A 23,947-nucleotide genomic window follows, 5' to 3' on the forward strand; every position below is an offset into this window, starting at 1 on the left:
TTTAAAACAGAAGCTGAAAATTAACATGAATCAACTTCAAACACATCTTAAAACAATCCAAAAGGTCTCATATCAATATCAATTACCAAAAGTATTTCATGATCATTTGAAGTTCAAAACAATTTTAAAGCCCAAATGTGACCAACCAGAATGAAAAATCTCAATTAAATCAGAAATCATTCAAATAATTCCCAAAAAATTCATGTTCATTCACAACATCCATAATATACATTACACAAAAAATCAGAACAATTGGAAATCATTTGGCATGGCAAATATATCATATAAGATGAACAAGCAAAAATGTGACACAAATTGTCTCACCTACCTTAACATGATCATAAAACAGCAATGACACATGATAAAAATACCAAATCAACACCATAATTTCAACCAAAGTCTCTAGTTTCATCATGCAAATTTTCAAATTCATTGGATAAAAGCTCAGCATTTCACAAATGATATGGCAAGGCAAGGTACAAGTAGCATACATGTTCATAAACCCTAGCACAAATTAATTTCCATCCAAGCACTATTTAAGGAAAAATGATTAAAAACTAATAGACAGAAAATGTGACCTAATGCAAAAAACCTCATATTTTTTAGAGCATTTTTCAAATTAATATGAATTTTTAAAGATGGAGAAAAAATAAAAAAATGTAATGTGAGGCATGTATGAAAATAGGAGGGAAATAAGAGAAATCATGAAGCACATTTAAATATTTGGCCTGGCGCGGAATCGAAGTGAGATGCAATTTAAATCATGGTGCGCGCAGCTGAATGAAACGCTGCCGTTTCATTTATGTACTGGCAGTCAAAGCACAGTCAACATGAGGCGGGCCAATCATAACACAGCATGGCAATCAGCATGCACCAATCACACGCGAGTTTCGCACAAACACATGCAAAACGCAGGAAAAGAAATTCTGGAGATCAAACGCGTTTCTCTTGGAGAAAACAGAACTGGAATTCAATGGATCCAAGCCTTGTGATGCTCAACAGATCTTCCACAGCACTTGTATGGATGATTGGATGAAGAATTGAAGCTTAATTGTGCACGATCTCTCCAAACTTTGAGTTCACCATTGTTGCATCAAAGCTCCAAGCATGAACAAACAGGCACTGTTTTCTTCGATTCTACATGCAAACCTACTCAAGAACTCTTCAGGACCAAGGATCAAGCAATGGAATGGTTTGAATGTGAAGAATTTTCAAGAAAAAAGTGAGAGAAAATTTGTGTATTCTAGATCTAGATCTGAAATTATGAATGTTGTTAGCTGAAAACAGTTAGGGTTTGTGTTATATACCTCTCCCTAATCACTCTCCTAATCATGTTTAAGCAATTGGTTAAGTGGATTAGCAAAAATTAGGTGCATATGCAAAATTGGGATTTCACCCTTATGCATGGTGTGCATGGTGAACAGTACACGAAAATGCTTCAAATTCACTTCAAATTTTGTCTTGGAGCCAATGGAAGTGGAAAAAAGATCAAATAATGTACCAATTTTAAATTCCATAATTTCCCTCCAAAAATCAAGTGAATTTGCAAATGTTCATATGATGGTAATTGATGAAATGCAATGCATGATTTGGAAAGTAGAGGTCAAGAGAAGAATGTACAAAAAAGAGCTACTTGAATTGGAGTTTTGGTTGAGAAGTTATGCCCATTTGAATCTTCAAGTACACTTGGCCATGTTTTGATCATATCTCCTTAACCACATATGAGAAATTGATGATCTTGGACTTTTTGGAAATGGGAGAGAAATATCTACAACTTTCATGTTCAACAAAATTTCATTTGAAGCTTTTTTGGTGATGTAATTTGAAGTTGAAGTTAGGTTAAAACCTTTCCATTTTTGGCAAATTTGAATTATAGGTCACTTTCTATTTTTGGAAAGTTTTGACCTGACTTTATTTTCTTCAACGTTGATGTTTGAAAGGTCAAATGAGACTTGTTTGAACATGAATGAAGTATTTCTAATCACTTCCCCCTTCCAAATCCACAGTTGACTTGGCAGTTGACTTTCTAGGCCTCCAGTTGACCTGGCAATGTTCTGATGAAATTCAAGCTTCTACCACTTGGGATTTTGATTCAAAATGATATCATAGCTCATATGAACTCTTGATAATGATTGTGGTGTCCAAATTCTCAAGAATGGCCACCATCTATAGCTCAATGACTGCCTTTAACTGCTTTGACTGTTGATTGCTTCATCTGCAAGACAAGGGTTAGATGACATATTTTTGTACTTTTGGTTAGTGATAAAATGAAAAGCAGTGATATACAAATGCAAAACATGCTTGGTGATCAATAAATCACTCTCACAAAGATAACCTACCCACAGGGAAGGAAGCAAGGTGCACAATGATCCTTGAGGCAATGAAATGATATGATATGATGCCATGAGGGATCTTAGGGACAAAATTGGGGTCTTACAGATGCCCCTATTTAAGGTCATTCTAGCCGGAGAAGTGAAGTTTAGAAATCTTCATCTCGACGCGGTAGAATGGGCTTAAATAACAGTAATGAGACAAATTTTGGTCCCTAAGATACCTCATGATGCAAATGTATGCATGCAAAAGAAACAAAACAAAACTCTGTGGGGAATAATGATCCACAAAGAAGAAAAGACGATCCATCGGAGTAATACACTCACCAGGAACAGAGACTCTAACAGGACTCTCATGGGGATAAGACAAAAGAAAAGAATGCGTGAGCAGGACACGACTCTGAATTAGGGAAACAACAACTAGACACTGCGTGAACAAGACACGACTGGACTAGAAACCTCACTGGGGAGAGAAGGACTCAAACTATCCACAAAGGATACTTCGGATAAAAATCCGGACTCGGACTGGGAAAAGATTCACAAAGAACCTCCCTGTCGGGAAAAAATTTGCATATATTGGGGAAAACACCAATACAGCAAAAGGGTAAAAATCACCACAGGAAACTCCACTGGAGAAGATCTAACAAAAAGACTCTCCTGGGGAAGCAACAAAGAAATAAGGTGTTACGCGTATAAGGGTAACAAACTCAGGAAGAATGAATATCTAAGACCGGTATAAGGGTGAGAGACATCAATCAACCAAACATCTGAGAAAGACCTGAAAAAGGTACATCAACTCAGGAAAATCTGACTCCACAGGGGACCAAGGTCAAACTAGGGAGCAGAAAGGAAGGAACACCAGGGATACCGGGTACTGGGTATATAATAGGTGACCGACCAAAGCGTGAATTGGTATATATGCCAAAACACTCATCATCCGAAAGGAGGGCTTGAAAAAGCAAATCGACTTACAGGATGGACATTCGAATCCGCAACGGGAAAACGAATCTTACTCAGCTGGGGACACAAACCCGAAGAGCGCATGAGATATAATATCCATTACCGTCAGAACGTGGATAGTATACTCGCATGAGATATATCATCTATTACCGTCAGAACGTAGATAATATACTCGCATGGAAGGAAACACCAGGGATACCGGTTACTGGGTATATAATAGGTGACCTACCAAAGCGTGAATTGGTATATATGCCAAAACACTCATCATCCAAAACACAAACTTGTTAAAGGATGGATATTCGATTCTACAAAGAATACGAATCTTACTCCGTTGGGAAAATCAACAAAGGATTCCAACCAAAGAGTGAAATGAGATATATTATTCATTACCGTCAGAACGTGAATAATACACTCGAAAAGGAAGAGACACCAGAGATACCGGTTACTGGGTATATAATAGGTGACCAACCAAAAAGAGAGACAATCGTTACCAACACAACAGGGTAAACGAAAGACAACTCACAGGGGATAAATTGCAAGCATCCGACAATTATCCAGGGAACAAAGAATATTCGATTCCGCACAAGGAACACGGATCTTACTCGACTGGGAAACACAACAGGCTTCGACTGAAGAGTGCATGAGATATATTATCCATTACCGTCAGAACGTGGATAACATACTCGCATGGAAGATTATCCACAACCGGTTACTGGGTTAATAAAGGATAAATCGACCGAAAAGAAAGGCATCGGGCTACCAAAACTAGGTATATAAAGATGACCGATCAAAGGGAGCAACAATCATTACCAAGCAAAAGGGTAAATGAAAGAAGACTCACTGGGGATGAATTGCAAGCATTCGGCAATTATCCACAAGGCTTTGTTGGGGATAAAATTGCTAGCAAACGGCAATTACCCAGAAGCAAGGAGGGAATATCAACATCGAATATTGAATGAAGATAACCACAAAGAGTAACCATCATCGGTTAGGATAAACAACAAGGTTAACTCTGCAAAGGGGAGAAATTAGGGTTTACGACTACCGAATACGGGGTAGAAAACCAAAGACTCAACTGGGGATAGGGTGAATGAATGCCAAATACTGAGCAATTATTCAACTTATTCCACAGGGAGACACAGACTCCGTTGGGGATAAAACCACAACAGCCCAAAATCCACCATCAACTAGAACGAACCACAAAGGTTACCTCTGCTAGGGGAAAAGAGATAGGACTTACAACTACCGAATACTGGGTAGTAGCCAACAACTCTGATGAGGATAAAAAGTAGGGTTTACATCTACCGAATACTGGGTAGAAAACCAACAACTCCGCGGGGGGAATGAAAGAAATCACAATTCCGCACGGGAAACAAAATAGGGTTTATAACAAACCACCAACTGCTGAGGAGCAGAAAAACTAGGATATACGACTACCGCCTACTGGGTAGAAAACCATCGACTCTTGCTGAGGAATAAAAGGTATATCACCACAAATTCCGCCAAGAAGAGGGAACATAGGACTTACAACTACCGGTATAAGGGTAGAGGCCCAAAAGATTCCGCTGGGGAATGAAAGAATTATTGCCGGTTACTGGGCAATTCATTCATTTATTCCACAGGGAAGCACAAGAAACGGTTGACAAATGCCAATTCGGGATCAAGCCGAAAAGACAGACTGAATCAAGACTCGTCCTTTGAGGATATAACTCAATAGGAAGATCCATCCCAATATATGTGTTGGGAGGAAACGGAAGACCCCGTCATCCACGAGGGTATATCTCAGTGGGGAACTGCAGAAGGAAAGACAGACACTTTCTGCTTATGGGGCTGACTCTATATGGAGAGATTAAAACACCCGACATCTGCTTGGAAAAGATCTATGGGAGAGATCTATATTACCATTAGCAGGAGACAACAAACAAAAGATATATGGCAAAAAAATGCAACATGAATATCTGAATGTTGAAAGTATGCATGAATATGTGTGATTTATGTTTGATGAATGCTGACAAACAAACATTCCTAACACAAACAGGGTCCTGGAATCAAACGCCCGGTACTACACTTCCAGGGGAAAACATCCAACTGGAAAGCCAATCTGCTGAAGATCTACATGCTGAAAAGCAAAGATCTGAGGGGTCAGAGATATCAAAGAAATCACAAAATCTCTGAGTGATGGATCAACAATCAACCCAACTGGGGGAACGGAAAGTCACAACAGGCAACAACGGCCACAAAGACAAATTTGTTGGGAAAAAGGAGAAATCCCGAGACATCTGCAGGGGGGTCCTCAGTATCAACTGGGAAATAAGAGTTCACTACACATGCGAGAACTGCCACGAAAGCGACTCCAAATAACTCCACTAAGGAACAACCCACAAAGGGAGAACAGATCATCCATGTAGAATCTAACTGCACAAGCAACTCTACTGGGGAAAACTGTCAGCCACTCCGTTGGGATAAACCCACTGAGAGGAAATAGATCAACACAAGTAGATTCTGCAACAAGCCACTCTACTGGGGATCACAAGCATCAGGAAATCAACCAAATCTCTGGATGATAGACCACCAACCGACCCTACTGGGGAAAACAAACCTGGCGGGGATCCTGACTCTGTTGGGGATACCAACTCTGGCGGGGACTCTGCAGGGAAAGCACAAAACTTCTGCAGGAACTTCTCAGATATAATCCACCATACCACAGATCTACTGGCGGGGACTCTGCGGAAATCACAACTACCATCCACTATACCACAACTCTACTGGCGGCTTTACTGGGGAATCCACTAGGGATGAGGAGGAGAGCTAGGGATCAACCACCAAATGCTGAACCTTCCAACAACCGATGAGGAGGAAATTAAACACTGCTCTGCTGAAGGGATAAGAGATGAAAACCTCAACAAGCGCTCCGATGGGGAGGAATAACATAAATGCAGTATATCATATCAACAACTCTGTCAGGGACTGTGCTAAGGAAAGTGATAAAGTACCGGGATATCAACCCACCAACCACTGAATCTTCCAAAGAAAAGCACCCATGCTGAGGAGAGAAATACTGTTGGAGAGAACTGTGAAGTTTAACAAACACTCCGCTTGGGGAACAATCCCAACAAAAGCTCTGCTTGGGGAACAACCCTAACCAACAATCTGGAGAAAGAGGATATAACCAATGCCAGGAATATGAACAAATGTCTTACTTGTTTGGAAATCATGCCACCCTTGGGAGAGCACTGAGAAATTCTTAAGTATCCTTTCATCATTGTGAATGTTCACTTTGTTCAAAACAACAATTTGAAAAATTTATTCGTTTAAAACAATGACATTTTATCAATTAAAACATGCAAAACATTTGTTGAATTGAAACAAATAAGAGTGCAAATAATTGGATAAAAAGCTCAAATTGATTTGATGGAATGGTAGCCTGCAAATGGCAAGACTCCATAGATCTGTACAAATTTGAAATCAGTGATGTATATTGGAAGAGGGCTACATTGAACATAATGATCCTTTCTCTACCAATTTGAATCTCAATGTATTCGAAGCTTCAGTCGATGACGAATCGAGAATCTCTGACAATAGACAACTGCTGAACAGAAAGTCTTGTCAGGGTGCAGTTACTTGCCATATCCCTAATTTTTGGTGATGTAATTTGAAGTTGAAGTTAGGTTAAAACCTTTCCATTTTTGGCAAATTTGAATTATAGGTCACTTTCTATTTTTGGAAAGTTTTGACCTGACTTTATTTTCTTCAATGTTGATGTTTGAAAGGTCAAATGAGACTTGTTTGAACATGAATGAAGTATTTCTAATCACTTCCCCCTTCCAAATCCACAGTTGACTTGGCAGTTGACTTTCTAGGCCTCCAGTTGACCTGGCAATGTTCTGATGAAATTCAAGCTTCTACCACTTGGGATTTTGATTCAAAATGATATCATAGCTCATATGAACTCTTGATAATGATTGTGGTGTCCAAATTCTCAAGAATGGCCACCATCTATAGCTCAATGACTGCCTTTAACTGCTTTGACTGTTGATTGCTTCATCTGCAAGACAAGGGTTAGATGACATATTTTTGTACTTTTGGTTAGTGATAAAATGAAAAGCAGTGATATACAAATGCAAAACATGCTTGGTGATCAAGAAATCACTCTCACAAAGATAACCTACCCACAGGGAAGGAAGCAAGGTGCACAATGATCCTTGAGGCAATGAAATGATATGATATGATGCCATGAGGGATCTTAGGGACAAAATTGGGGTCTTACAGATGCCCCTATTTAAGGTCATTCTAGCCGGAGAAGTGAAGTTTAGAAATCTTCATCTCGACGCGGAAGAATGGGCTTAAATAACAGTAATGAGACAAATTTTGGTCCCTAAGATACCTCATGATGCAAATGTATGCATGCAAAAGAAACAAAACAAAACTCTGTGGGGAATAATGATCCACAAAGAAGAAAAGACGATCCATCGGAGTAATACACTCACCAGGAACAGAGACTCTAACAGGACTCTCATGGGGATAAGACAAAAGAAAAGAATGCGTGAGCAGGACACGACTCTGAATTAGGGAAACAACAACTGGACACTGCGTGAACAAGACACGACTGGACTAGAAACCTCACTGGGGAGAGAAGGACTCAAACTATCCACAAAGGATACTTCGGATAAAAATCCGGACTCGGACTGGGAAAAGATTCACAAAGAACCTCCCTGTCGGGAAAAAATTTGCATATATTGGGGAAAACGCCAATACAGCAAAAGGGTAAAAATCACCACAGGAAACTCCACTGGAGAAGATCTAACAAAAAGACTCTCCTGGGGAAGCAACAAAGAAATAAGGTGTTACGCGTATAAGGGTAACAAACTCAGGAAGAATGAATATCTAAGACCGGTATAAGGGTGAGAGACATCAATCAACCAAACATCTGAGAAAGACCTGAAAAAGGTACATCAACTCAGGAAAATCTGACTCCACAGGGGACCAAGGTCAAACTAGGGAGCAGAAAGGAAGGAACACCAGGGATACCGGGTACTGGGTATATAATAGGTGACCGACCAAAGCGTGAATTGGTATATATGCCAAAACACTCATCATCCGAAAGGAGGGCTTGAAAAAGCAAATCGACTTACAGGATGGACATTCGAATCCGCAACGGGAAAACGAATCTTACTCAGCTGGGGACACAAACCCGAAGAGCGCATGAGATATAATATCCATTACCGTCAGAACGTGGATAGTATACTCGCATGAGATATATCATCTATTACCGTCAGAACGTAGATAATATACTCGCATGGAAGGAAACACCAGGGATACCGGTTACTGGGTATATAATAGGTGACCTACCAAAGCGTGAATTGGTATATATGCCAAAACACTCATCATCCAAAACACAAACTTGTTAAAGGATGGATATTCGATTCTACAAAGAATACGAATCTTACTCCGTTGGGAAAATCAACAAAGGATTCCAACCAAAGAGTGAAATGAGATATATTATTCATTACCGTCAGAACGTGAATAATACACTCGAAAAGGAAGAGACACCAGAGATACCGGTTACTGGGTATATAATAGGTGACCAACCAAAAAGAGAGACAATCGTTACCAACACAACAGGGTAAACGAAAGACAACTCACAGGGGATAAATTGCAAGCATCCGACAATTATCCAGGGAACAAAGAATATTCGATTCCGCACAAGGAACACGGATCTTACTCGACTGGGAAACACAACAGGCTTCGACTGAAGAGTGCATGAGATATATTATCCATTACCGTCAGAACGTGGATAACATACTCGCATGGAAGATTATCCACAACCGGTTACTGGGTTAATAAAGGATAAATCGACCGAAAAGAAAGGCATCGGGCTACCAAAACTAGGTATATAAAGATGACCGATCAAAGGGAGCAACAATCATTACCAAGCAAAAGGGTAAATGAAAGAAGACTCACTGGGGATGAATTGCAAGCATTCGGCAATTATCCACAAGGCTTTGTTGGGGATAAAATTGCTAGCAAACGGCAATTACCCAGAAGCAAGGAGGGAATATCAACATCGAATATTGAATGAAGATAACCACAAAGAGTAACCATCATCGGTTAGGATGAACAACAAGGTTAACTCTGCAAAGGGGAGAAATTAGGGTTTACGACTACCGAATACGGGGTAGAAAACCAAAGACTCAACTGGGGATAGGGTGAATGAATGCCAAATACTGAGCAATTATTCAACTTATTCCACAGGGAGACACAGACTCCGTTGGGGATAAAACCACAACAGCCCAAAATCCACCATCAACTAGAACGAACCACAAAGGTTACCTCTGCTAGGGGAAAAGAGATAGGACTTACAACTACCGAATACTGGGTAGTAGCCAACAACTCTGATGAGGATAAAAAGTAGGGTTTACATCTACCGAATACTGGGTAGAAAACCAACAACTCCGCGGGGGGAATGAAAGAAATCACAATTCCGCACGGGAAACAAAATAGGGTTTATAACAAACCACCAACTGCTGAGGAGCAGAAAAACTAGGATTTACGACTACCGCCTACTGGGTAGAAAACCATCGACTCTTGCTGAGGAATAAAAGGTATATCACCACAAATTCCGCCAAGAAGAGGGAACATAGGACTTACAACTACCGGTATAAGGGTAGAGGCCCAAAAGATTCCGCTGGGGAATGAAAGAATTATTGCCGGTTACTGGGCAATTCATTCATTTATTCCACAGGGAAGCACAAGAAACGGTTGACAAATGCCAATTCGGGATCAAGCCGAAAAGACAGACTGAATCAAGACTCGTCCTTTGAGGATATAACTCAATAGGAAGATCCATCCCAATATATGTGTTGGGAGGAAACGGAAGACCCCGTCATCCACGAGGGTATATCTCAGTGGGGAACTGCAGAAGGAAAGACAGACACTTTCTGCTTATGGGGCTGACTCTATATGGAGAGATTAAAACACCCGACATCTGCTTGGAAAAGATCTATGGGAGAGATCTATATTACCATTAGCAGGAGACAACAAACAAAAGATATATGGCAAAAAAATGCAACATGAATATCTGAATGTTGAAAGTATGCATGAATATGTGTGATTTATGTTTGATGAATGCTGACAAACAAACATTCCTAACACAAACAGGGTCCTGGAATCAAACGCCCGGTACTACACTTCCAGGGGAAACATCCAACTGGAAAGCCAATCTGCTGAAGATCTACATGCTGAAAAGCAAAGATCTGAGGGGTCAGAGATATCAAAGAAATCACAAAATCTCTGAGTGATGGATCAACAATCAACCCAACTGGGGGAACGGAAAGTCACAACAGGCAACAACGGCCACAAAGACAAATTTGTTGGGAAAAAGGAGAAATCCCGAGACATCTGCAGGGGGGTCCTCAGTATCAACTGGGAAATAAGAGTTCACTACACATGCGAGAACTGCCACGAAAGCGACTCCAAATAACTCCACTAAGGAACAACCCACAAAGGGAGAACAGATCATCCATGTAGAATCTAACTGCACAAGCAACTCTACTGGGGAAAACTGTCAGCCACTCCGTTGGGGATAAACCCACTGAGAGGAAATAGATCAACACAAGTAGATTCTGCAACAAGCCACTCTACTGGGGATCACAAGCATCAGGAAATCAACCAAATCTCTGGATGATAGACCACCAACCGACCCTACTGGGGAAAACAAACCTGGCGGGGATCCTGACTCTGTTGGGGATACCAACTCTGGCGGGGACTCTGCAGGGAAAGCACAAAACTTCTGCAGGAACTTCTCAGATATAATCCACCATACCACAGATCTACTGGCGGGGACTCTGCGGAAATCACAACTACCATCCACTATACCACAACTCTACTGGCGGCTTTACTGGGGAATCCACTAGGGATGAGGAGGAGAGCTAGGGATCAACCACCAAATGCTGAACCTTCCAACAACCGATGAGGAGGAAATTAAACACTGCTCTGCTGAAGGGATAAGAGATGAAAACCTCAACAAGCGCTCCGATGGGGAGGAATAACATAAATGCAGTATATCATATCAACAACTCTGTCAGGGACTGTGCTAAGGAAAGTGATAAAGTACCGGGATATCAACCCACCAACCACTGAATCTTCCAAAGAAAAGCACCCATGCTGAGGAGAGAAATACTGTTGGAGAGAACTGTGAAGTTTAACAAACACTCCGCTTGGGGAACAATCCCAACAAAAGCTCTGCTTGGGGAACAACCCTAACCAACAATCTGGAGAAAGAGGATATAACCAATGCCAGGAATATGAACAAATGTCTTACTTGTTTGGAAATCATGCCACCCTTGGGAGAGCACTGAGAAATTCTTAAGTATCCTTTCATCATTGTGAATGTTCACTTTGTTCAAAACAACAATTTGAAAAATTTATTCGTTTAAAACAATGACATTTTATCAATTAAAACATGCAAAACATTTGTTGAATTGAAACAAATAAGAGTGCAAATAATTGGATAAAAAGCTCAAATTGATTTGATGGAATGGTAGCCTGCAAATGGCAAGACTCCATAGATCTGTACAAATTTGAAATCAGTGATGTATATTGGAAGAGGGCTACATTGAACATAATGATCCTTTCTCTACCAATTTGAATCTCAATGTATTCGAAGCTTCAGTCGATGACGAATCGAGAATCTCTGACAATAGACAACTGCTGAACAGAAAGTCTTGTCAGGGTGCAGTTACTTGCCATATCCCTAATTTTTGGTGATGTAATTTGAAGTTGAAGTTAGGTTAAAACCTTTCCATTTTTGGCAAATTTGAATTATAGGTCACTTTCTATTTTTGGAAAGTTTTGACCTGACTTTATTTTCTTCAATGTTGATGTTTGAAAGGTCAAATGAGACTTGTTTGAACATGAATGAAGTATTTCTAATCACTTCCCCCTTCCAAATCCACAGTTGACTTGGCAGTTGACTTTCTAGGCCTCCAGTTGACCTGGCAATGTTCTGATGAAATTCAAGCTTCTACCACTTGGGATTTTGATTCAAAATGATATCATAGCTCATATGAACTCTTGATAATGATTGTGGTATCCAAATTCTCAAGAATGGCCACCATCTATAGCTCAATGACTGCCTTTAACTGCTTTGACTGTTGATTGCTTCATCTGCAAGACAAGGGTTAGATGACATATTTTTGTACTTTTGGTTAGTGATAAAATGAAAAGCAATGATATACAAATGCAAAACATGCTTGGTGATCAAGAAATCACTCTCACAAAGATAACCTACCCACAGGGAAGGAAGCAAGGTGCACAATGATCCTTGAGGCAATGAAATGATATGATATGATGCCATGAGGGATCTTAGGGACAAAATTGGGGTCTTACAGTAATGTATTGAAATAAATTTAGTTAATAAAGACAGGGTCGAATGTAATTCACGTAATTAATTAATAATCCAAGTACTTTCTAGTAGAGCTACTTATGGGCAGTGTTTCCTACTTTGAAAAGAACTAATTTAACAGGAACTGTCGCTCTCGCGTATTCAGAACCGAGTTGTACTCCCTAATCAAACCCTATTATTGTCACTTATAAAAAGGCGCGCATTGCGTTAGAGTAGTAAACCTATTTTTAAGAAATATAGTATCTTGACTAAGTTGAAAAGTATTGTAACCTGGATTTCTTAACCAAAAGAGGTTCTTACGAACCAGACTCTAAACTTATAAACGCGTCCGAAAACAGTTTTAAAATCTATTTTCTTCTTAATGTTAAAATCTCCTAATGAACTAAACAAAGCGCTTTCGCTGTTTTTGAAATAGTTAAAAACAATTAAGTTTAAAAAGACGTTGGACGGCTTTCGATCTTACCCAACGGAATTGAAGTGCGGGAAAACTTAATTTGAAAGTTAAAATAGCCCTTACGTGTTTCTACGAACAATTGTAAGGATTATCGGTTCAATTACGATCCTTACATTCTAACCTTATAGATTTAGTTAAACATGGTAAAGTAAAAGTGCATTAAAGTAAATAAAAGTAGTGCGAGTGCGGAAAGTAAATAAAAGTAAACCGAGTGCGAGAAAATAAATAAAGTAAAGCGAGTGCGAGAAATAAATAAAGTAAAGCGAGTGCGAGAAAATAAATAAAGTAAAGCGAGTGCGAGAAAATAAATAAAGTAAAGCGAGTGCGGGAAATAAATAAAGTAAAGCGAGTGCGGGAAATAAATAAAGTAAAGCGAGTGCGGGAAAATAAATAAGATAAAGACAAGTAATAAAAACCTGCTCCAATCGGAGGGTTGAATAAATTGCAAAGCGGAAATGAAAATGGCGGCAGGATTAACTTCCTTCTAAAGTGCTCCAAACTCGATTACAGACTCTATCACAGACTTTATTACACAATTGTGGTAACACTCCAATGCGAAGCGATTACCACTTTATAAAACTGAATATATGCCTAAGTGAAACAAAGTTGCTTCTGAGTTTGCCTCTGCTCTAAGTTTGGATGATTATAAAAGTGAATTCGAGTTTCTATTTATAAGCAAGTAAAAAGATGGAAATGACTTGGATGCCCTTCAACTTGAAAATGGGAGGGAAACTGTTTTCCTCTTGTGGCGCCCGCCACAAGGCCATGGCGCCCGCCACAAGGCCAAAAGGAGGCGCCTTAGTGGAGGTAGTGGGGAACATGGAAGTTGAGGGAATTTGAGCTTGGACACGTCATGGCAGGGTCTATGGCGCCAGCCATGGGGTAAGCCGTAAGTACAAAATGCTGATTTTTAGGGTTTTTGACTCCTTTTCTCGATCGGGGCTCCGATTAAAGTTAAAACCTGAAAACAAAGGAAAACATAGCAATAACACAACAAAATGATAACAAAACAACTAGAATGCATGTGAAATCGGAGTCGAAAATACGGTAAATTTCAGTGTTATCAAACTCTCCCACACTTAAACCTTTGCTTGTCCTCAAGCAAAACATTAAAAAGCTCATAAAAGAAAATTTGTGTAAACGAGTGCTTCATGTAAAAATTCCAAGTTCAAGTCGGGATGCAGTGATAGGTACTAACTGAGTGAACTAAGGGTATCATGATGACACTAATCCGCAAATACGGACATAAACTTCATTCCTATATTAACCAACCCATATTATCCAACAACACCTAGGCCTGCCTCTTCATCTCTTTTTGTGTCCTTTTCATTCAGGCGCAATCACATTAAGCCCGTTATCCGTACATGCTTCATAGTAGAGTGGCCTGTTAGTGATTATGATCTGTGCATGGGGTTTATGGCACAAAAATATGTGTAAACCCTTTTATTTGGCCCAACTATAGTTGTGGGGGATTATATCGTAATTCGCCCTACCGAGTTCAGTGACAGATACCTCTGAACCAACTAACAGTGGGTAAGTTTTTCTTTTTATTTTTATTTTTCTTTTTCTTTTTGTAGCAATTTTTTACAATTCTTTGGTTTAAATGACTTTGTGAGGGTCACCTATACCGGAGTTGCCTTTTTGCTTTCTTTTGTTTTTTTTGTTTTTCTAGATCATTCACTTATTTGCATCGGTCCCCTACGTAGAGGATGCGTAGGCCGGAGCTGACTGCTGAGATAAACTACTAAGGACTTATACGGAAATGATGATTAAGGCCATGGTATATGGGGTTTCGGGAATGATTCCTATATTTACGAAGCTTATGGTGCTAAAATAATACTGATGTTTCGCAAAGTTCTCCCAAGTCACCGCATCCTTACTCAAAACATGTCTTTAAAACCTGAAAACTCTCGGAATAACACTATTTTCTTTTGCAAAAATAAAAATTTTGTGGGGCTAAAGGTATGGGGAGGTAGGATTGTACTAAAGATATACTATATTTGGTGACTCGTCAGACTCATGCATTATACTAAAAAGCAAAATAAACAACTAAAAGGAAATAACAATAAATAAACTATCTAAAAACAACAAAGAAAAACGATAAAGGAAAAACGAGAAAAGCAATAAAGAAAAGACGATAAAGTCTCCTCCCACACTTAAATCGAACATTGTCCCCAATGTTTCGAAATAAGATAAGGGAAGAGTTACCTGGCAACCTATTGCTGACCACTAGTGCCCTCACCATCCTGAGGTGGACGACGGGATCGGGTACGACGACGGTCTCTCTGATCCACCCTCGCCTGTAGGGCATCCTGAGCGGTCCTCACCTCTCGAAGGTTACCTATAATGGAACCTTGAGTGGCTTTAATGAGTGCCATGTGTCTCTGGTGGTAGTGCTGCTGACGGGCTTGTGAATCTGTGATCGTTTACAGGGACTGTAGAACAGTGTCGTAGGACCTGTCTGTCCTCCGCTGCGACTCTTGCATGAAGCGCATGTTATCCGTCATTTGTTGATGGATGGTAGAGAGTAGGTTGTCACGCCTTTGCTCTCTAGCCATGTGGTCACGCCACATCTCCTATGTAATATAAAAGCCAGGAGTGGTACCTGCAGAAGAAGAAGATGGTGCGGTGTGTGCTGGTGAAGGATGATGGAGGGACACATGGGGTACGGGAGATCTCTCTCTCTCCGATCATATTCATCATCAGTGTCATGTCCCGCCTCATCAGGCATGTTAGGAGGAAGAGGACCCAAAACAGGTGGGGCATCTAAAGCGTAGGTCCAATTCCTTTCATCTCGTACATCTGTACGTCTAGTGCACGGTAAAACAACAGAAGGGATGGCTACACCATGATAGCCTCCTTCTCTCCTCGAGCGACACAATTTCATGTCTCTTAGAAATTTTAGGTTAATTGTGCGAGGAGGTAGGGGTTCTAGGGTAGCCATCTCATCGTTCAGGTTAAGCGCCCGAGCAATAGATGTAATCAATCCACCAAAAGAAATCGGTCCCGCTTTATTCAAAGTTAAAGTCATATGAGCAAGCATGAACGGGACCGAATTAATACGTCTATTTGTGAGGCTTCCTTGTAAAAATAGAAGCTCTCTAGCATTAACCTTATTTGGATTCTCCCGGCCAAAAATAGTGCATGCCAACAGATATCTAAAAACTCTGATGGTCGGGTTATGGATAGTTGAGGCAAGAACTCCCTCAAAAGAGTTTATGGAAGTGTTTGATAAACGCTCCCAGAAGGAAAATACCTCAACAGACCATTCGGAATCCAAAGGGGCCTCACAAATAGCATCGTCCCCATGAGGGATCCCTAACAAGCTGGCTAGTTCGTCGGTACTGAATTGGTATTCAACAGCAAACATTCTAAATTTGACAGTACCAACTGTGCTAGCAGTGTTAGGATTGACAATATAGATTAAGGAACTCAAAAATTCAATTGTCAACCGCTCATAGGTAGGTTCTTTATTGGAAAAGAAATAATGCAAACCTAAATTATCTAATAAATGAAATATGCTATGATAGATACCTAAAGTGTAGAGACAGTTTTCGTCAACATACCTTGTCGGGAGGATTTCCCGATTTTGAAACCGTTCAATAATTTTTCTTTGTCTATCCCCCGGTTTCCCTCCTCGAAGAATGAATCCGTTAAACTCCATTTGAAAAGCTCTTGAAAAGTGATGAAGAAGATGAAGTGGTTTGTGAAAAGGTCAGATTTTTACAAAATCCGACGGATGAAATCGAAAATGGAAATTGGAATAATGATTCGTGTGGTGTGGTGGTTAGAAAAGTATGAGCTTTTTGTGGGTTCAAGGATGTTTTTCCAAGGTGAAAAAATGGGTTTGGGAGGTTGTAAGTTGCAAAAATGGTGAAGAAAGGGGTTCTGCCCCGACCTTTTACAGACGCTGTGGCGGGCGCCACAGGGTCTATGGCGGGCGCCACAAGGCAAAATCTGGTTGGGCCAGATTTTGGTCATTTGGCTTGGGCTTCTCTTGTCTTTTGGCTTTGAGGGGTCCGAATAGCATTTGTCTTGTGATTTTCCTAGTATCTTTGTCTTGCATAATTTTATAAAGGTAAAAACAAAAAATAAAAATGAAACAAAAACAAAAACAAAAATTAAATATAAATAAATAAATAACTAAAAAATTAAAATGCAAATAAAATAAACATAAAACATATATAGATAAAAATAGAAATATTAATGTATAGATTTTATGTAATATTCCAAATGTGATAATATAAGATGAGTTATGTAAATACGAGAAATATAAAAAGGAGATAAAATAAGATTAAATGGTGAGATCATATAGCGGGGATGTCATCTTCCTGAGAGGAACCACGGAGCATGGCTACTTCTTGCTTGAGCTCTGCGATCTCCTGATATAGACAGTCGACTTCAATAACATGGGTGAGATCAGACACTCCCATCTGTAAAGTGAGGTCTGCCACCTCCTGTCTAAGCGCTGCGATCTCTCTACGACACTCAGCAATCTGAGTGCGGATGTCGGGTGTCTGCAATGAAAGATTATTAGAGAAAACAGTGATTCTGGGAGATGGTGATGTAGGTGTGTATTCAATAATGGGTGGTGATCTCGGTTCCTCGACGGTCTCTCCCTGGCCCTCAAGAGCATAACTCCAATTCGCTGGATCAAGCACACTGGTCATCATAGGATCTGGCAGTGTGAAATAGTGAATAGCCTCGCTGTCGACTAGCAGTCGGAACTGACATGGGTGGAAAGAGGCTCTCCTCATCAATCCTCTGGTCAAACAGAAGTCGATGTCCATGGTAGTGTACCCACAGTAGGTCCGAAGATGTAACAGCTTGCGAGACAGACCTAAAGCGACAGCAATCTGCGTGATGATTCCGCCAACATGGATGACTCCTTCGGTAGATCTGGAGATACCGCTGAGACTGTATAACAAGAAGTTCCCACATGCGACTGGGCGAGACTGGGATGCACAAAATAATAGGAAGATCTCCTCTTCACTCAGTAGTGTCTCTGCATCCAGCCTTCCCAGGAAGGAATGTGCTAATATCATCTGAAAGTATCTGAAGGTGGGGTTATGTATGACATGAGACAGCTGCATAGATGGATCCTGGCTTCCGCCACCCGATATATCACTCCAAAACTTCTCAACCTCCTTACCCAGGAAATATCCCATAGGTGTCTCCGGGATAGCATCAGGAGTGGTCTGGAAACCCAATAAGTCGCTGAACTCTTTCTGGCTGAAGGAGTACTCAACTCCGAAAAGCCTGAAAGCAGCATACCCATCTGGTCCAGAATATGGGTCATAATCGAATGAACTCAGGAACTCCAAAGTCAGGTTCCTATATGTGTTACTCAAGTCATCAGCAAACTCATCCCAGTGAAGCTGGTGGCTAAGGAATCGGATACTCGGCTCGATACCCAATGCCTCCATACACTGCTAATCAGGATAACGTGTGGGTACCATAGGGCGCTGATACAGAGCAATGTAGCGCTCCCTCTGAGCATTATCTCTATAGGTCACGTGCATGTCATCGAAATCCTACATCATGTAAAAGTTAAGAAAGTGATCCTGAAAATACAAACCATTCAAATCTTAGTCTCAATGCAAAATATGATAAAATAACATAAAAATAAATAAATGCGAAAAAGTAAAATGAAAGAAAAACCATGGGTTGCCTCCCACGCAGCGCTTGTTTAACTTCATTAGCTTGACGATTAGAATTTATACACCTGTAGTAGTAGGAATCGGTGGATCAATCAGGGTGTAGCTCGAGTAGTATGTTGGAATGTCTCCTCCTTCGTAGAGCTTCAGTCTTTTTCCATTTACAATGAATGGACTACAGGTATCGTTCTTGATTTCTACGGCTCCGGATCTCAGAATCTTGGATACTTCGAAAGGACCGGTCCATCTTGAACGTAGCTTTCCAGGGAAGAGTCGTAACCTAGTGTTAAAAAGGAGAACATGATCGCCTATATTGAAGTTTTTCTTTACTATTCTTTTGTCGTAATAGGCTTTTGTCCTCTTTTTATATATTTTTGCATTCTCGTAGACAGATTGCCTAAGTTCTTCTAGTTTATGAATGTCTAGGGTACACTTTTCTCCAGCGGCTAGGTAGTCTAAATTCAAAGTTTTAATGGCCCAATAGGCCTTATGCTCTAATTCGAATGGTAAGTGACATGATTTTCCATAAACTAGTTGATAAAGAGTAGTTCCTATAGGGGTTTTGAAAGCGGTTCTATAGGCCCATAATGCTTCTTGAAGCTTCTGAGACCAGTCTCTCCTAGAAATAGAAACAGTTTTCTCTAGGATTTGTTTTATCTCCCTATTAGATACTTCTACTTGGCCACTAGTTTGTGGATGGTATGGTGTTGCTACTCTATGCCTAACTCCATATTTTCTTAAAAGTTTGTCAAATATTCTCGATATAAAGTGTGATCCTCCATCGCTTATGACTAAACGTGGTGTTCCAAATCTAGGGAATATATAGTTTTTAAATAGTTTGATCACTACCCTAGTGTCGTTTGTGGGTGCAGCTATAGCTTCAATCCACTTAGACACATAGTCTACAACTACTAAGATATACCTGTTTCCTAAGGATGGTGGAAAAGGTCCCATGAAATCTATACCCCATACGTCAAAGAGTTCTACTTCCTGAATGTTTCTTAGAGGCATTTCATCACGCCTTGAAATGTTTCCAGTGCGTTGGCATCTATCACATTTGACAATGCAAGCATAGACATCATGCCACATGGTGGGCCAGAATAGGTCAGCTTGAAGAATCTTGGCGTATGTCTTAGATGTGCTCGCATGTCCACCATAAGGTGAAAAATGACAATGCTCGATAATATTATTTACCTCTTCTTCTGGAACGCAACGGCGAAGAATGCCATCTTTACCCCTTTTGAAAAGGAGTGGTTCGTCCCAATAGAAGTTTCTCACATCGTGGAAGAATTTCTTCTTGCGGTGGTAATCAAGATCAGGGGGTACTATATCAGCAGCTAGGTAATTAACGAAATCTGCATACCAGGGTACGTTACTTATTGCTAAAGAATTTTGAGGGTGCTCATAAGGATCTAGGTTATTATCTTCAATTGTTTCTACTCTAGCGATCAGTCTATCATAGGCGAAGTCATCATTTATGGGTACTAGTTCAGGTTTTAGATGTTCTAGCCTAGAAAGGTGATCGGCTACCACATTTTCAGTGACTTTTTTATCTCTTATGTCTAAATCAAACTCTTGTAGTAATAGAATCCATCGGAGTAATCTGGGCTTGGCATCTTTTTTGCTCCTACTAGATAAGATCTAAATTTGTCTATAGTGAAAACTACAGCGAGTAATTCTTTTTCCGTTGTTGCGTAGTTAAGTTGGGCAGCATCTAGGGTTCTACTGGCATAATAAATGGCATGTAATTTTTTATCTTTCCTTTGTCCTAGAACGGCTCCAACTACGTAATCACTAGCATCGCACATTATCTCAAAAGGTTCTGACCAATCAGGTGGTTTCATAATGGGTACTGATACTAATGCTTGCTTTAAAAGATTAAATGCGTCATTACATTTTTCATCAAAAATGAATTCAGCATCTTTCATTAAAAGTCCGGTTAAAGGTTTAGTTATTTTAGAGAAGTCCTTAATAAAACGCCGGTAGAATCCAGCGTGTCCAAGAAAGCTTCGGACTTCTCTGATGGTTTTTGGGGGTTTTAGGTTTGCTATAACTTCTATTTTATCTTTATCTACCTCTATACCTTTTTCGGAAACTATATGTCCTAAAACTATTCCTTCGGTTACCATGAAATGACATTTTTCCCAGTTTAGCACGAATTTCACCTCCACGCATCTCTCCAGGATTCTCTCAAGGTTAGCAAGACAATTGTGGAAATCAAATCCGCAAACAGAGAAATCATCCATAAACACTTCCATGATACCATCTAGGTAATCTGCAAAGATTGACATCATGCAGCGTTGGAAAGTAGCTGGGGCATTACAGAGGCCGAACGGCATTCTTCTGTAGGCAAAAGTTCCATAAGGGCATGTAAAGGTAGTTTTTTCTTGATCTTCGGGGTGGATAGGTATTTGGAAGAATCCAGAGTATCCATCTAGATAGCAGAAGTAAGAGTGTCTAGCTAGACACTCCAACATCTGGTCTATAAATGGTAAAGGGAAATGATCCTTCCTAGTTGCTTTATTTAATTTTCTATAATCTATACACATCTGCCATCCTCCTTCTAAACGTTTTGCTATATGTTCGCCTTTATCGTTTTGCACGACTGTGATGCCTCCCTTTTTAGGCACTACATGCACAGGGCTCACTCACTTACTATCCGAGATCTGGTAGATGATACCTGCCTCAAGTAACTTAAGAACTTCCTTTTTAACAACATCACTCATTATAGGGTTTATTCTTCTCTGATGTTCCCTAGAGGGTTTTGAATCTTCTTCGAGCGAAATCCGATGCATGCATACGGATGGGCTTATGCTTTCAGGTCAGAGATATTATATCCTAAGGCTGAGGGATATCTTCGTAAAACGTCTAAAAGTTGGTTCGTTTCCTCTTGGCTCAAGGTAGCACTAACTATAACTAGACGGATCATCTTTTCATCGAGGAACTCGTATCTCAGGTTCTTAGGCAGTTCCTTAAGTTCTAAGGCTGGTTTCTTAGGGCATGGCATAGGATCTGGAGTAAGGGATAAACATTCGTAAAGGTTATCATCGATGTAGGGTTTCTTAAAGTCATCATCTTCCCTTACGAGAGTTGATGGTAACTTAATTGTTTTTATAATTTCTTTTTATTCTAATTCTCTAACACATTCATCAATGATATCTAAGGCATAACACGAGTCTCCCATCACGGGTGCCATAAGAAATTTCGAAAGTATAAATTCTATTTTCTCGTCACCTACCTCAAATGTCAACTTTCCTTTCTTGACATCTATTATGGCTCCTGCAGTCGATAAGAATGGTCTACCTAGAAGGATTGGTATATCATTGTCCTCTTTGATGTCCGTGACAACAAAATCAGTAGGGATAAATAACTGACCTATCCTAACAGGAACATCTTCTAATATGCCTATCGGATATTTAATAGATCTATCGGCTAACTGAAGTGACATCTTAGTGGGTTGTAATTCTCCTAAGTTTAACCTCTCACAAACTGCTAAAGGCATTAGGCTCACACTAGCTCCTAAGTCTAGAAAAGCTTTTTCGATGACATGATTACCCAAAAAGGCAAGGAATGGAGAAATTTCCAGGATCTTTATCTTTCTTTGCTAATTTGTCCTCGGAAATAGCATTACATTCCAAAGGCTTCGGATCATCAAGTCTACATTTGTTGGTAAGGATGTCTTTGAGAAACTTTGCATAAGAAGGTATTTGGGTGATGGCTTCTGTGAAAGAGATTTCTACATGAAGTTTTTCTATAACTTTAATAAATTTTTGATACTGTTTATTGATCTGGGTTTGTTTGAGTCTTTGCGGATATGGTATAGGTGGTTTATATGGCGGGGGTGGTACGTAAGTTTTATCTTTAGGTTCTTCTCCTTTTTCTCGACCTTCCTGGTTTTCAGATTCCTCTGGTTCCTTTACTTCATCCGTGGGTTTGGTACATTCCTTAGAAGTTTTAGGTTCACTCAATCTAGGGTTTGGTGGCTCATCATAAGCGTTCCCACTTCGTAGGGTAATGGCATTGGCTTGTCCTCTCGGATTTTATTGAGGTTATCCAGGGAATTGTCCTCCAGGTGTAGTCTGAGGGGCTTGGTTTAAAGCTACCTGAGAGATCTGGGTTTCAAGCATCTTGGTATGAGTAACTATTTGGTCAACCTTGGTTCCTAACTGAGTAATCAATTCGTTAACATGAATGTTTTGGTTCATGAACTCTTTGTTTTGTTGGGTTTGAGCGGTGATAAAAATTTCCATAATTTTCTCAAGGCTCGGCTTTGGTGGCACAGGTTGCATAGGTTGATTTGATCTTGGGGCTTGATAACTAGGTCTCGGAGGTGCATTATTTTGGATAGGGTTATTGTTTTTATAGGATAAGTTCGGGTGATTCCTCCATCCAGGGTTATAGGTATTCGAGTATGGGTTCCCTTGGGTGTAGTTCACTTGCTCAGAGTGGGTTTCGTTTAATAGACTGGATTCTGCAGATTGGTGTCCTTTGGTTCCACATATCTCACAATCCGACGAAACTGCGGCTACAGTATTCGGGTTTATTCACATATGTTCGACTTTGAGGGCTAATGCGTCCATTTTCGCTTGCATCATGTCTATAGAGCTTAGTTCATGCACTCCTCCTTGGGCTTCCTTCTTCTCAACTGTCGCTCGTTCGACTCCCCATGATAGATGGTTTTGAGCCATATCTTCGATGAGGGCACTTGCTTCAGGATAAGGTTTGTTCATCAGAGCACCGCCTGCGGCAGCGTCGATGGTCATCTTTGTGTTATAAAGAAGTCCATTATAGAAGGTTTGAATGACTAACCAATTTTCTAAACCATGATGTGGGCATGCTCGTAACAACTCTTTATATCTCTCCCAAGCTTCGAACAGCGATTCTCCTTGGTTTTGGGTAAATCTAGTTATATGGTTTCGAAGAACGGCGGTCTTACTCGGGGGAAAATATCTAGCAAGAAAAACTCTTCTAAGGTTATCCCAAGTCGTAATGGAATTGGGTGGAAGGGAATCTAACCATGATAGGGCTTTATCTCTAAGGGAAAAAGGAAATAATCTTAAACGTATTGCCTCAGGAGAAGCTCCATTGGTTTTAAAAGTGTCTGCTAATTGAAGAAATATTTTTAAATGTTGGTTTGGGTTCT

General features: G+C 40.2%; 1 non-coding gene across 1 annotated transcript; it reads left to right on the forward strand.

Annotated features, from left to right (window-relative positions):
• The first annotated feature begins 23,622 nt into the window (after positions 1 to 23,622).
• Positions 23,623 to 23,729, forward strand: LOC127078062 (small nucleolar RNA R71). The gene has a single exon (XR_007787808.1). It is a non-coding gene; the product is annotated as a small nucleolar RNA R71 (small nucleolar RNA).
• Positions 23,730 to 23,947: the final 218 nt, after the last annotated feature.

This window comes from Lathyrus oleraceus, chromosome 4 (assembly GCF_024323335.1).
Source record: "Lathyrus oleraceus cultivar Zhongwan6 chromosome 4, CAAS_Psat_ZW6_1.0, whole genome shotgun sequence".
Classification (NCBI taxonomy): domain Eukaryota; kingdom Viridiplantae; phylum Streptophyta; class Magnoliopsida; order Fabales; family Fabaceae; genus Lathyrus; species Lathyrus oleraceus.